Below are 13991 nucleotides of genomic sequence, written 5' to 3'. Positions count from 1 at the left end.
TAATTTTTTTTAACAAGCAAACCGTCTCTGGATAAATCTGCAGGCCCTTTCCTGTAGAAGAGGCTCACAACAACAAAAATATTTCAATTTTACGGAAAATAGTAAAAAAAACGAGAAGAAGAAGAATAAATTAGCGAAGTTTAAACTATTCTTATGCCTAAGATAAGAGAAAATTTATCCAGAATCGAATTTCGACCTTCCTATGACGATTTCTCGGGAAACGGAAACTTACCAAAAGCGGAAAATCGTAAATTAGAGGGTCTCAGAGAAGGAATTCGGCTAAAATCTCGCAAGGTCAAGGCAGAGTCATGATTCTCGTTCGTTGGCCTGTTTATAATCAAATTAGCATTCAGTTTTGTCCAAATCCGACGCGGGCCCGAGCTACGATAATTTCACACGTCTTATCTGGTCCCGATCGAGATTTATACGATCGGAGTCGAAGATCTTCCGTAAGCAAGGAATCAAAAATAGAAAAACACGAAAAGGGGTGCAACACGAGGACTTCCCAGGGGTCACCCATCCTATTACTGCTCTCGCCCAAGCACGCTTAACTTCGGAGTTCTGATGAGATCCGGTGCATTAGTGCTGGTATGATCGCACCCAAATAAAGTAGGTTGTTTATTCTTATATCCCTCGAGTACGTGTGGACTATGCGGCGAGAGACAAAACTCGGCTCTGCTCTCGCCGCATCAGAACCCCGGGGTTGTACGTGCTTGTACGAACACAGGACCAGGATGGGTGACCTCACTGAGAAGTCCTCGTCTCGCGACAATATACGTAAATTATGACTAAAATATTCGAAATAATTTTTTTTAACACGCAAACCGTCTCTGGATAAATCTGCATGCCCTTTCCTGTAGAAGAGGCTCACAACAACAAAAATATTTCAATTTTCCAGAAAATAGTAAAAAATAAAAAAAACAAGAAGAAGAAAAATAAATTAGCGAAGTTTAAACTATTCTTACGCATGAGATAAGAGAAAATTTATCCAGAATCGAATTTCGACCTTCCTATGCTGATGTCTCGGGAAACGGAAACTTACCAAAAGCGGAAAATCGTAAATTAAAGGGTCTCAGAGAAGGAATTCGGCTAAAATCTCGCAAGCTCAAGGCAGAGTCATGATTCTCATTCGTTGGCCTGTTTATAATCAAATTAGCATACAGTTTTGTCCCAATCCGACGCGGGCCCGAGCTACGATAATTTCACACGTCTTATCTGGTCCCGATCGAGATTTATACGATCGGAGTCGAAGATCTTCCGTAAGCAAGGAATCAAAAATAGAAAAACACGAAAAGGGTGCAACACAAAGACTTCCCAGGGGGTCATCCATCATAGTACTGCTACCGCCCAAGCACGCTTAACTTCGGAGTTCTGATGGGATCCGGTGCATTAGTGCTGGTATAATCGCACCCAACATTGAGCGGGCTGTTTATTCTTATATCCCTCGAGTACGTGTGGGCCGGGCGGCGAGAGACAAAACGCGGCTCTGCTCTCGCCGCATCAGAACCCCGGGGTTGTACGTGCTTGTGCGAACGCAGCACTAGGATGGGTGACCTCCCTGAGAAGTCCTCGTCTCGCAACCATATACGTAAATTATGACTAAAACATTCAAAATAATTTTTTTTAACATGCAAACCGTCTCTGGATAAATCTGCATGCCCTTTCCTATAGAAGATGCTCACAACAACACAAATATTACAATTTTACGGAAAATAGTAAAAAAAACAAGAAGAAGAAGAATAAATTAGCGAAGTTTAAACTATTCTTATGCCTGAGATAAGAGAAAATTTATCCAGAATCGAATTTCGACCTTCCTATGCCGATTTCTAGGGAAATGGAAACTTACCAAAAGCCGAAATCGTAAATTAGAGGGTCTCAGAGAAGGAATTCGGCTAAAATCTCGCAAGCTCAAGGCAGAGTCATGATTCTCGTTCGTTGGCCTGTTTATAATCAAATTAGCATACAGTTTTGTCCCAATCCGACGCGGGCCCGAGCTACGATAATTTCACACGTCTTATCTGGTCCCGATCGAGATTTATACGATCGGAGTCGAAGATCTTCCGTAAGCAAGGAATCAAAAATAGAAAAACACGAAAAGGGGTGCAACACGAGGACTTCCCAGTGGTCACCCATCCTATTACTGCTCTCGCCTAAGCACGCTTAACTTCGGAGTTCTTATGGGATCCGGTGCATTAGTGCAGGTATTATCGCACCCACATAAAGTAGGCTGTTTATTCTTATATCCCTCGAGTACGTGTGGACTATGCGGCGAGAGACAAAACTCGGCTCTGCTCTCGCCGCATCAGAACCCCGGGGTTGTACGTGCTTGTACGAACACAGGACCAGGATGGGTGACCTCACTGAGAAGTCCTCGTCTCGCGACAATATACGTAAATTATGACTAAAATATTCGAAATAATTGTTTTTAACATGCAAACCGTCTCTGGATAAATCTGCATGCCCTTTCCTGTAGAAGAGGCTCACAACAACAAAAATATTTCAATTTTCCAGAAAATAGTAAAAAATAAAAAAAAAAACAAGAAGAAGTAAAATAAATTAGCGAAGTTTAAACTATTCTTACGCATGAGATAACAGAAAATTTATCCAGAATCGAATTTCGACCTTCCTATACCGATGTCTCGGGAAACGGAAACTTACCAAAAGCGGAAAATCGTAAATTAGAGGGTCTTAGAGAAGGAATTCGGCTAAAATCTCGCAAGCTCAAGGCAGAGTCATGATTCTCGTTCGTTGGCCTGTTTATAATCAAATTAGCATACAGTTTTGTCCAAATCCGACGCGGGCCCGAGCTACGATAATTTCACACGTCTTATCTGGTCCCGATCGAGATTTATACGATCGGAGTCGAAGATCTTCCGTAAGCAAGGAATCAAAAATAGAAAAACACGAAAAGGGGTGCAACACAAAGACTTCCCAGGGGGTCACCCATCATAGTACTGCTCCCGCCCAAGCACGCTTAACTTCGGAGTTCTGATGGGATCCGGTGCATTAGTGCTGGTATGATCGCACCCAACATTGAGCGGGCTGTTTATTCTTATATCCCTCGAGTACGTGTGGGCCGGGCGGCGAGAGACAAAACGCGGCTCTGCTCTCGCCGCATCAGAACCCCGGGGTTGTACGTGCTTGTGCGAACGCAGCACTAGGATGGGTGACCTCCCTGAGAAGTCCTCGTCTCGCGACCATATACGTAAATTATGACTAAAACATTCAAAATAATTTTTTTTAACATGCAAACCGTCTCTGGATAAATCTGCATGCCCTTTCCTGTAGAAGATGCTCACAACCACAAAAATATTACAATTTTACGGAAAATAGTAAAAAAAAACAAGAAGAAGAAGAATAAATTAGCGAAGTTTAAACTATTCTTATGCCTGAGATAAGAGAAAATTTATCCAGAATCGAATTTCGACCTTCCTATGCCGATTTCTCGGGAAACGGAAACTTACCAAAAGCGGAAAATCGTAAATTAGAGGGTCTCAGAGAAGGAATTCGGCTAAAATCTCGCAAGCTCAATGCAGAGTCATGATTCTCGTTCGTTGGCCTGTTTATAATCAAATTAGCATACAGTTTTGTCCAAATCCGACGCGGGCCCGAGCTACGATAATTTCACACGTCTTATCTGGTCCCGATCGAGATTTATACGATCGGAGTCGAAGATCTTCCGTAAGCAAGGAATCAAAAATAGAAAAACACGAAAAGGGGTGCAACACGAGGACTTCCCAGTGGTCACCCATCCTATTACTGCTCTCGCCCAAGCACGCTTAACTTCGGAATTCTGATGGGATCCGGTGCATTAGTGCAGGCATGATCGCACCCACATAAAGAAGGCTGTTTATTCTATATCCCTCGAGTACGTGTGGACAATGCGGCGAGAGACAAAACTCGGCTCTGCTCTCGCCGCATCAGAACCCCGAGGTTGTACGTGCTTGTGCGTACACAGGACCAGGATGGGTGACCTCACTGAGAAGTCCTCGTCTCGCGACCATATACGTAAATTATGACTAAAATATTCGAAATAATTGTTTTTAACATGCAAACCGTCTCTGGATAAATCTGCATGCCCTTTCCTGTAGAAGAGGCTCACAACAACAAAAATATTTCAATTTTCCAGAAAATAGTAAAAAATAAAAAAACAAGAAGAAGAAAAATAAATTAGCGAAGTTTAAACTATTCTTACGCCTGAGATAAGAGAAAATTTATCCAGAATCGAATTTCGACCTTCCTATGCCGATGTCTCGGGAAACGGAAACTTACCAAAAGCGGAAAATCGTAAATTAGAGGGTCTCAGAGAAGGAATTCGGCTAAAATCTCACTAGCTCAAGGATGAGTCATGATTCTCGTTCGTTGACCTGTTTATAATCAAATTAGCATACAGTTTTGTCCAAATCTGACGCGGGCCCGAGCTACGATAATTTCACACCTCTTATCTGGTCCCGATCGAGATTTATACGATCGGAGTCGAAGATCTTCCGTAAGCAAGGAATCAAAAATAGAAAAACGCGAAAAGAGGTGCAACACAAAGACTTCCCAAGGGGTCACCCATCATAGTACTGCTCTCGCCCAAGCACGCTTAACTTCGGAGTTCTGATGGGATCCGGTGCATTAGTGCTGGTATGATCGCACCCAACATTGAGCGGGCTGTTTATTCTTATATTTCTCGAGTACGTGTGGGCCGGGCTGTAGTAGCCCGAATTCCAAATTGGGTAATTAACGGAGTAATGGTGATTAAGAAGGTTTAATGTGTAATTTTGACCGAGTCATGATCGGACGGACCGAAGATGGTTCGGAAGCACCGAAGAGTTCGTAAGGTCCGAAGTGGGTTCGGTGGATCCGATCATTAGGTGTCAAGAGTTGATCGACACGTGGGAGTTCGGAAGGTCCGAAGTGGGTTCAGGTGGATCCGATCATGAGGTGTCAAGAGCAGCTGGACACGTGCATGTTCGGACGGTCCGAAGTGTATGATCGGAGGATCCGATCATGAGCTGTCAAGAGCCGATGGACACGTAGCGTTCGGACGTTCCGAAGTGGTGTTCGGAGGATCCGAACATGGCCTATAAATAGTGGTCGGATTTCCTCATTTTGACTCGCCAATTCAGAGAATTCCATAGCATTTCAGTCGTTTCTGACAGGTTCTAGTCTTGTTCCGAGATTTGGGCACTAGCGGGGAGCTGCTGGTCTTGTAGCAGAGCTGTGCTCTAGTTGGGAGCTAGCGGCATCAGCGGGCTAGCGACGGACGAAGGTTTGGAATTTTATCAGTATTTATCTCAGGATTATCTAGCTAAGTCTGGTAGATAAGTTTAGTGATGGTTTTCACTTGATGAATAGGCTTGGATTAGACCTGTTGTCTGGTTGTTCCAGTGGATTAGGCTTGCTGTGATAGAGGTACGAAAGTACTATCCGAGATATCCTGGTTGAGTATACATTCTTATATGTGTTGCATGATTATGTGGTGCATTGATATATGTCATATGATGCATGCTATTATGTCACGTTTATTACTGCACGTTGCATTTCATGTTGAGCCGTATTCTCCTTCGAGATAGCCTTTACTGTTGAGCTGTATCTCTTTCGAGATAAGCTATATCTTGGGACCGCTCAGCCCTGTCTTGTGGACGCATGGACACCGAGAGTACACAGTGGCCGACGGGTCGGGAGGGCTTCGGTGGTCCGGGACATTTTAGGTCCACGTCTGTCTTGTAGTGGATGCAGTGACCCAGAGGTTGGACCGCGCGGCACTATCCACTTGGCGCCTCTAGACTGAGCATTGTTGAGATCCTTTTGTGACTCCTGTTTCTTGACTACCCCGGTATCATGATCATAGCATGTGCATTTCATATAGGTCTGTATACTCATACTTTTGTACTGGGCGTTCTTATCGCTCACGTCCTCGGTTTTGTTTATTCTTGGACACCCCATTCCCACGGGGCAGGCCTCAGGTTGGACAGCTCAGGAGGAGCAGGAGGAGGACGTTGAGTATCTGGTTGGTTTAGTTAATCGGTATAGTTGTTGACTTTTTCCGCTGTTATCTCTGATTATTGTTTATTAGGTTAATTGCATGCTTAGTTTTTGATTAGTAGGTGATTCTGGAACGGGTCACTACATTTATGGTATCAGAGCATGCGTACGATTTTGGGATATAGATTTTTGTTTTGGGATTTCCGTTGACCAATTTACTAGTTTCCCTATTCTATGTTGTAGCAATGGCTGACCACTTTGGTGATGAGAGTAGTCAGGGAAGTGTAGGTCGTTGGGGTGACCAGGACGATCGTAGGCGGTATCGTGAGCATCGTCATCGTCGGGATGGTCCTAGGCGTTTCGATATGCATCGTTTCATTCAGATGGGGCCTAAGCCTCTAGTTGGTGGAGAGACTCCTGATGATGCTGAGGATTGGATAGAGCGCATGGAGAGTTGTTTCCGCGCATTCCAGTGCACCGATGAGCAGAAGATGGAGACCCTTAGTTTTCTTCTCGAGGGCCGTGCTCGCAAGTGGTGGCGATCGACTTCTGCGCCGATAGTTTAGTCGCAGGGTAGAGCGACTTGGGTCGATTTCCGTGCAGCGTTCATGCAGCTGTACTTTCCTCCAGCCCTTCGCCAGGCCAAGACGATTGAGCTCCTGAATCTGAAGCAGGGTAGTATGTCTGTTGATGAGTATCAGCAGAAATTCTTCGAGTTGTTACCCTTTGCGCCTCATATCAGTGGCAGTTCTGAAGCCAAGTACGATCATTTCCTTCAGGGCCTTAACCAGGAGATTTTTGATCGTGTCACCGTCTGTGATAATCCTACTTCTTACGATGGGTTGGTGAACCGGTGTCGTCAGGCAGAGATCAGTCTCCAGCGTGGTAGGGCTATTTTTTTCTTCTAGACCTTCGCATACTTTGAGCCCTCGACCTCAGTCTTTCAAGAAGTCAGGTTCTTCTTCTTCTGGATCTGGATCAAGGTCTAGCGGTGATGTTCGCTTTGGTGAGAAGAAGGATTCTTGTGCACATTGTGGGAAGAACCATCCATCGGAGCAATGCCGATTAGTAGCAGGAGCTTGTTTTCAGTGCGGAGAGATGGGTCATATCAAGAAGAATTGTCCTCAGTTGCGAGGTGGAGCAGGATCTGGTTCTGGATCCCAGACGACTGTTCAGCAGAGGAGACAGGGTCAGGCAGTGGGTAGTTCGAATCTTCGACCTCGTGCCCAAGGTCAGGTTTTTGCGCTGAACCAGGATCAGCCTGAGATGTAATTGTTATACAGTTGTAATGAAGAATATTTGCAGTGTATTACAATGGTGTTTTATTCTCTTGCCTAGATTTCGAGGACGAAATCGTTTTTAAGGGGGGGAGAATGTAGTAGCCCGAATTCCAAATTGGGTAATTAACGGAGTAATGGTGATTAAGAAGGTTTAATGTGTAATTTTGACCGAGTCATGATCGGACGGACCGAAGATGGTTCGGAAGCACCGAAGAGTTCGTAAGGTCCGAAGTGGGTTCGGTGGATCCGATCATTAGGTGTCAAGAGTTGATCGACACGTGGGAGTTCGGAAGGTCCAAAGTGGGTTCGGTGGATCCGATCATGAGGTGTCAAGAGCAGCTGGACACGTGCATGTTCGGACGGTCCGAAGTGTATGATCGGAGGATCCGATCATGAGCTGTCAAGAGCCGATGGACACGTAGCGTTCGGACGTTCCGAAGTGGTGTTCGGAGGATCCGAACATGGCCTATAAATAGTGGTCGGATTTCCTCATTTTGACTCGCCAATTCAGAGAATTCCATAGCATTTCAGTCGTTTCTGACAGGTTCTAGTCTTGTTCCGAGATTTGGGCACTAGCGGGGAGCTGCTGGTCTTGTAGCAGAGCTGTGCTCTAGTTGGGAGCTAGCGGCATCAGCGGGCTAGCGACGGACGAAGGTTTGGAATTTTATCAGTATTTATCTCAGGATTATCTAGCTAAGTCTGGTAGATAAGTTTAGTGATGGTTTTCACTTGATGAATAGGCTTGGATTAGACCTGTTGTCTGGTTGTTCCAGTGGATTAGGCTTGCTGTGATAGAGGTACGAAAGTACTATCCGAGATATCCTGGTTGAGTATACATTCTTATATGTGTTGCATGATTATGTGGTGCATTGATATATGTCATATGATGCATGCTATTATGTCACGTTTATTACTGCACGTTGCATTTCATGTTGAGCCGTATTCTCCTTCGAGATAGCCTTTACTGTTGAGCTGTATCTCTTTCGAGATAAGCTATATCTTGGGACCGCTCAGCCCTGTCTTGTGGACGCATGGACACCGAGAGTACACAGTGGCCGACGGGTCGGGAGGGCTTCGGTGGTCCGGGACATTTTAGGTCCACGTCTGTCTTGTAGTGGATGCAGTGACCCAGAGGTTGGACCGCGCGGCACTATCCACTTGGCGCCTCTAGACTGAGCATTGTTGAGATCCTTTTGTGACTCCTGTTTCTTGACTACCCCGGTATCATGATCATAGCATGTGCATTTCATATAGGTCTGTATACTCATACTTTTGTACTGGGCGTTCTTATCGCTCACGTCCTCGGTTTTGTTTATTCTTGGACACCCCATTCCCACGGGGCAGGCCTCAGGTTGGACAGCTCAGGAGGAGCAGGAGGAGGACGTTGAGTATCTGGTTGGTTTAGTTAATCGGTATAGTTGTTGACTTTTTCCGCTGTTATCTCTGATTATTGTTTATTAGGTTAATTGCATGCTTAGTTTTTGATTAGTAGGTGATTCTGGAACGGGTCACTACACGGGCGGCGAAAGACAAAACCCGGCTCTGCTCTCGCCGCATCAGAACCCCGGGGTTGTACGTGCTTGTGCGAACGCAGCACTAGGATGGGTGACCTCCCTGAGAAGTCCTCGTCTCGCGACCATATACGTAAATTATGACTAAAACATTCAAAATAATTGTTTTTAACAAGAAAACCCTCTCTGGATAAATCTGCATACCCTTTCGTGTAGAAGAGGCTCACAACAACAAAAATATTTCAATTTTCCGGAAAATAGTAAAAAAACAAGAAGAAGAAGAATAAATTAGCGAATTTTAAACTTTTCTTACGCTTGAGATAAGAGAAAATTTATCCAGAATCGAATTTCGACCTTCCTATGCTGATGTCTCGGGAAACTGAAACTTACCAAAAGCAGAAAATCGCAAATTAGAGGGTCTCAGAGAAGGAATTGGGCTAAAATATCGCCAGCTCATGGCGGAGTCATTAGTCTCGTTCGTTGGCCCGTTAACAATCAAATTCGCATACAGTTTTGTCCAAATCCGACGCGAGCTCGAGCTACGATAATTTCACTCGTCTGATCTGGTCCTGATCACGATTTATACGATCGGAGTCGAAGATCTTCCGTAAGCAAGGAGAAGAAGAAGGATAAATTCGCGAATTTTAAACTTTTTTTACGCTTGAGATAAGAGAAAATTTATGCAGAATCGAATTTCGATCTTCCTATGCCGATGTCTCGGGAAACAGAAACTTACCAAAAGCGGAAAATCGTAAATTAGAGGGTCTCAGAGAAGGAATTCGGCTAAAATCTCTCAAGCTCAAGGCAGAGTCATGATTCTCGTTCGTTGGCCTGTTTATAATCAAATTAGCATACAGTTTTGTCCAAATCCGACGCGGGCCCGAGCTACGATAATTTCACACGTCTGTTTATTCTTATATCCCTCGAGTACGTGTGGGCCGGGCGGCGAGAGACAAAAAGCGGCTCTGCTCTCGCCGTATCAGAACCCGGGGTTGTACGTGCTTGTGCGAACGCAGCACTAGGATGGGTGACCTCCCTGAGAAGTCCTTGTCTCGCGACCATATACGTAAATTATGACTAGAACATTCAAAATAATTGTTTTTAACAAGCAAACCCTCTCTGGATAAATCTGCATGCCCTTTCCTGTAGAAAAGGCTCACAACAACAAAGATATTTCAATTTTCCGGAAAATAGTAAAAAAAACAAGAAGAAGAAGAATGAATTAGCGACTTTTCTTACGCCTGAGATAAAACGCGGCGAGAGACAAAACGTGTGGGCATGGCGGCGAGAGACAAAACGCGGCTCTGCACTCGCCCCATCAGAACCCCATGGTTATACGTTCTTGCGCGGATGCATCACTAGGATGGGCGACTTCCCTGGAAAGTCCTCGTCTTGCGACCATTTACGTAAATTATGACTAAAACATTCGAAATAATTGTTTTTAAAATTCAAACCTTCTCTGGATTAATCGGCATGCCCTTTCGTGTAGAAGAGGCTCACAACAACAAAAAATAGTTCAATTTTCCAGAAAATAGTAAAAAAAAAAACAAGAAGAAGAAAAAGAAAAAATTAGTGAAGTTTAAAACGCTTGAGATAAGGGAAAATTTAACTAGAATCGAATTTCGACCTTCCTATGCCGATGTCTCGGGAAACGGAAACTTACTAAAAGTGGAAAATCGCAAATTAGAGGGTTTTAGTGGGCTAAAATCTCGACAGCTCTTGGCGGAGTCATGATTCTCGTTAGTTGGGATCCGGTGCATTAGTGCTGGTATTATCCCACTCAAAAGTGATTGCGCTGTTCATTCTTATATCCCTCGAGTACGTGTGTGCCAGGCGGCGAGAGACATAGCGCGGCTTTGCTCTCGCCCCATCAGAACCCCGGGGTTATACGTGCCCTTTCATGTAGAAGAGGCTCACAAAAACAAAAACAGTTCAATTTTCCAGAAAACAGTAAAAAAAAAAGAATAAGAAGAAAAAATTAGCGAAGTTTAAACTATTCTTACGCCTGAGATAAGAGAAAATTTAACCAGAATCGAATTTCGACCTTCCTATGCCGATATCTCGGGAAACGGAAACTTACCAAAAGCGGAAAATCGCAAATTAGAGGGTCTCAGAGAAGGAATTCCGCTAAAATCTCGCCAACCCTTGGCGGAGTCATGATTCTCGTTCATTGTTCCGTTTACAATCAAATTAGCATAGAGTTTTGTCAGAATCCGACGCGGGCCCGAGCTACGATAATTTCACATAACTTCTCCGATCCCGATCAAGGTTTATACGATCGGAGTCGAAGATCTTCCGTAACCAAGGAAACAAAAATAGAAAAACACGAAAAGGGGTGAAACCCGAGGACTTCCCAGGGGGTCACCCATCCTAGTACTGTTCTCGCCCAAGCACGCTTAACTTCAGAGTTCTGATGGGATCCGGTGCATTAGTGTTGGTATGATCGCACCCAACATGGAGTGGACAGTTTATTCTTATATCCCTCGAGTACGTGTGGGCCGGGAGGCGATAGACAAAACGCGGGATCAGCTCTCGCCCCATCAGAACCTTGGGGTAATACGTGCTTGCGCGAACGCAGCACTAGGATGGGCGACCTCCCTGGGAAGTTCTCGTCTCGCGACCATTTACGTAAATTATGAATAAAACATTCGAAATAATTGTTTTTAAAATTCAAAAATAGTTAAATTTTCAAGAAAATAGTAAAACAAAAACAAGAAGAAGAAGAAGAAAAAATTAGCGAAAGTTTAAAACGCCTGAGATTAGAGAAAATTTGACCAGAATAGAATTTCGACCTTCCTATGTCGACGTATCGGGAAACGGAAACTTACCAAAAGCGGAAAATCGCAAATTAGAGGGTCTTAGAGAAAGAATTCGGCTAAAATCTCGCCAGCTCTAGGCGGAGTCATAATTCTCGTTCGTTGGCCCGTTTACAATCAGAGTAGCATACAGTTTTGTCCAAATCCGACGCGGGCCCGAGCTACGATAATTTCACGTGTCTTCTCCCGATCGAAAATTATACGATCGGAGTCGAAGATCTTCCGTAAGCAAGAAATCAAAAATAGAAAAACACGAAAAGGGGTGCAACACGAGGACTTCCCAGGGGGTCACCCATTCTAGTACTGCTCTCGCCGAAGCACGCTTAACCTTGGAGTTCTGATGGGAGCCGGTGCATAAGTGCTGGTATTATCCCACCCAAAATTGAATGGGCTGTTTATTCTTATATCTTTAGAGTACGTGTGGGCCAGGCGACGAGAGACAAAACGCGGCTCTGCTCACGCCCCATCAGAAACCAGGGGTGATATGTGCTTGCGCGAACACATCACTAGGATGGGGTAACCTCACTGGGAAGTCCTCGTCTCGCGAACATTCACGTAAATTACGAATAAAACATTCGAAATAATTGTTTTTAACAAGCAAACCGTCTCTGGATTAATCGGCATGCCCTTTCGTGTAGAAGAGGCTCACACCAACAATAATAGTTCAAGAAGAATAAGAAAAAATAGTGAAGTTTAAACTATTCTTACGCCTGAGATAAGAGAAAATTTAACCAAAATCGAATTTCGACCTTCCTATGCCGATGTCTCGGGAAACGGAAACTTACCAAAAGCAGAAAATCGCAAATTAGAGGGTCTTAGAGAAGGAATTCCTCTAAAATCTCGCTAGCTCTTGGCAGAGTCATGATTCTTGTTCGTTGGCCCGTTTACAATCAAATTAGCATACAGTTTTGTCCAAATCCAACGCGGGCCCAAGCTACGATAATTTCACGTCTTTATCTGTCCGATCGAGGTTTATACGATCGGAGTCAAAGATCTTCCGTAACTAAGAATTAAAAATAGAAAAACACGAAAAGGGGTGCAACACGAGGACTTCCCAGGTGGTCACCCATCCTAGTACTGCTATCGCCCAAGCATGCTTAACTTCGGAGTTCTGATGGAATCCGGTGCATTAGTTTTGGTATGATCACACCCAACATTGAGTGGGCTGTTTATTCTTATATCCCTCGAGTACGTGTGGGCAGGACGGCGAGAGACAAAATGCGGCTCTGCTCTCACCCCATCAGAACCCCGGGGTTATACGTGCTTGCACGAACGCAACACTAGGATGGGCGACCTCTCTTGGAAGTCCTCGTCTCGCGACCAATTTACGTAAATTATGACTAAAACATTCGAAATAATTGTTTTAAAAATCAAACCTTCTCTGGGTTAATCGGCATGCCCTTTCGTGTAGAAGAGGCTCACAAAAACAAAAATAGTTCAATTTTCCTGAAAATATTAAAAAAAAAGAAGTAGAAAAAATTAGCGAAGTTCAAAACGCCTGAGATAAGGGAAAATTTAACCAGAATCGAATTTCGACCTTCCAATGCCGATGTCTCGGGAAACGGAAACTTACCAAAAGCGGAAAATCGCAAATTAGAGGGTCTTAGAGAAGGAATTCGGCTAAAATCTCGCCAGCTCATGGCGGAGTCATGAGTCTCGTTCTTTAGCCCGTTTACAATCAAATTAGCATACAGTTTTGTCCAAATCCGACGCGGGCCCGAGCTACGATAATTTCACATGTCTTCTCCTGTCCGATCAAGGTTTATACGATCGGAGTCGAAGATCTTCCGTAACCAAGGAATGAAAAATAGAAAAAGAGGAAAAGGGTGCAACACGAGGACTTCCCAGGGGGTCACACATCCTAGTACTGCTCTTGCCCAAGAACGTTTAACTTCGGAGTTCTGATGGAATCCGGTGCATTAGTGCTAGTATGATCGCACCCAACATTGAGTGGGCTGTTTATTCTTATATCCCTCGAGTACGTGTGGGCAGGGCGGCGAGAGATAAAATGCGGCTCTGCTCTTGCCCCATCAGAACCCGGGGTTATACGTGCTTGCGCGAACGCAGCACTAGGATCGGCGACCTCCCTAGGAAGTCCTCGTCTCGCAACCATTTACGTAAATTATGACTAAAACATTCAAAATAATTGTTTTTAAAAATCAAACCTTCTCTAGATTAATCGGCTTGCCCTTTCGTGTAAAAGAGGCTCACGACAACAAAAATAGTTCAGTTTTCCAGAAAATAGTAAAAAAAAAAAAACAAGTAGAAGAAGAAAAAATTAGCGAAGTTTAAAACGCCTGAGATAATGGAAAATTTAACCAGAATCGAATTTCGCTAAAATTTAACCAGCTCTTGGCGGAGTCATGATTATTGTTCGTTGGACCGTTAACAATCAAATTTACATACAGTTT

At 44.2% G+C, this 13991-nt stretch overlaps 10 non-coding genes across 10 annotated transcripts; all 10 read right to left on the bottom strand.

The window, feature by feature from the left end:
• Positions 1–484: 484 nt before the first annotated feature.
• Positions 485–602, bottom strand: LOC140818925 (5S ribosomal RNA). Its single transcript, XR_012115153.1, has one exon. It is a non-coding gene; the product is annotated as a 5S ribosomal RNA (ribosomal RNA).
• Positions 603–1293: 691 nt separating this feature from the next.
• On the bottom strand, positions 1294–1412 carry LOC140818930 (5S ribosomal RNA). Its single transcript, XR_012115157.1, has one exon. It is a non-coding gene; the product is annotated as a 5S ribosomal RNA (ribosomal RNA).
• Positions 1413–2097: 685 nt separating this feature from the next.
• Positions 2098–2215, bottom strand: LOC140818940 (5S ribosomal RNA). Its single transcript, XR_012115167.1, has one exon. It is a non-coding gene; the product is annotated as a 5S ribosomal RNA (ribosomal RNA).
• Positions 2216–2910: 695 nt separating this feature from the next.
• LOC140818950 (5S ribosomal RNA) lies at positions 2911–3029 on the bottom strand. The gene has a single exon (XR_012115173.1). It is a non-coding gene; the product is annotated as a 5S ribosomal RNA (ribosomal RNA).
• A 687-nt stretch (positions 3030–3716) lies between these two features.
• Positions 3717–3834, bottom strand: LOC140818936 (5S ribosomal RNA). Its single transcript, XR_012115163.1, has one exon. It is a non-coding gene; the product is annotated as a 5S ribosomal RNA (ribosomal RNA).
• Positions 3835–4524: 690 nt separating this feature from the next.
• Positions 4525–4643, bottom strand: LOC140818862 (5S ribosomal RNA). The gene has a single exon (XR_012115093.1). It is a non-coding gene; the product is annotated as a 5S ribosomal RNA (ribosomal RNA).
• Positions 4644–11096: 6453 nt separating this feature from the next.
• Positions 11097–11215, bottom strand: LOC140818935 (5S ribosomal RNA). Its single transcript, XR_012115162.1, has one exon. It is a non-coding gene; the product is annotated as a 5S ribosomal RNA (ribosomal RNA).
• Positions 11216–11839: 624 nt separating this feature from the next.
• Positions 11840–11958, bottom strand: LOC140818946 (5S ribosomal RNA). Its single transcript, XR_012115172.1, has one exon. It is a non-coding gene; the product is annotated as a 5S ribosomal RNA (ribosomal RNA).
• A 655-nt stretch (positions 11959–12613) lies between these two features.
• Positions 12614–12732, bottom strand: LOC140818945 (5S ribosomal RNA). The gene has a single exon (XR_012115171.1). It is a non-coding gene; the product is annotated as a 5S ribosomal RNA (ribosomal RNA).
• Positions 12733–13403: 671 nt separating this feature from the next.
• On the bottom strand, positions 13404–13522 carry LOC140818943 (5S ribosomal RNA). Its single transcript, XR_012115170.1, has one exon. It is a non-coding gene; the product is annotated as a 5S ribosomal RNA (ribosomal RNA).
• Between the last annotated feature and the right edge of the window lie 469 nt (positions 13523–13991).

Source organism: Primulina eburnea, chromosome 17 (assembly GCF_022965805.1).
Source record: "Primulina eburnea isolate SZY01 chromosome 17, ASM2296580v1, whole genome shotgun sequence".
NCBI lineage: Eukaryota > Viridiplantae > Streptophyta > Magnoliopsida > Lamiales > Gesneriaceae > Primulina > Primulina eburnea.
Note: the sequence above shows the minus strand (reverse complement) of the source record. Positions and strands in the feature narration are given on the sequence as shown.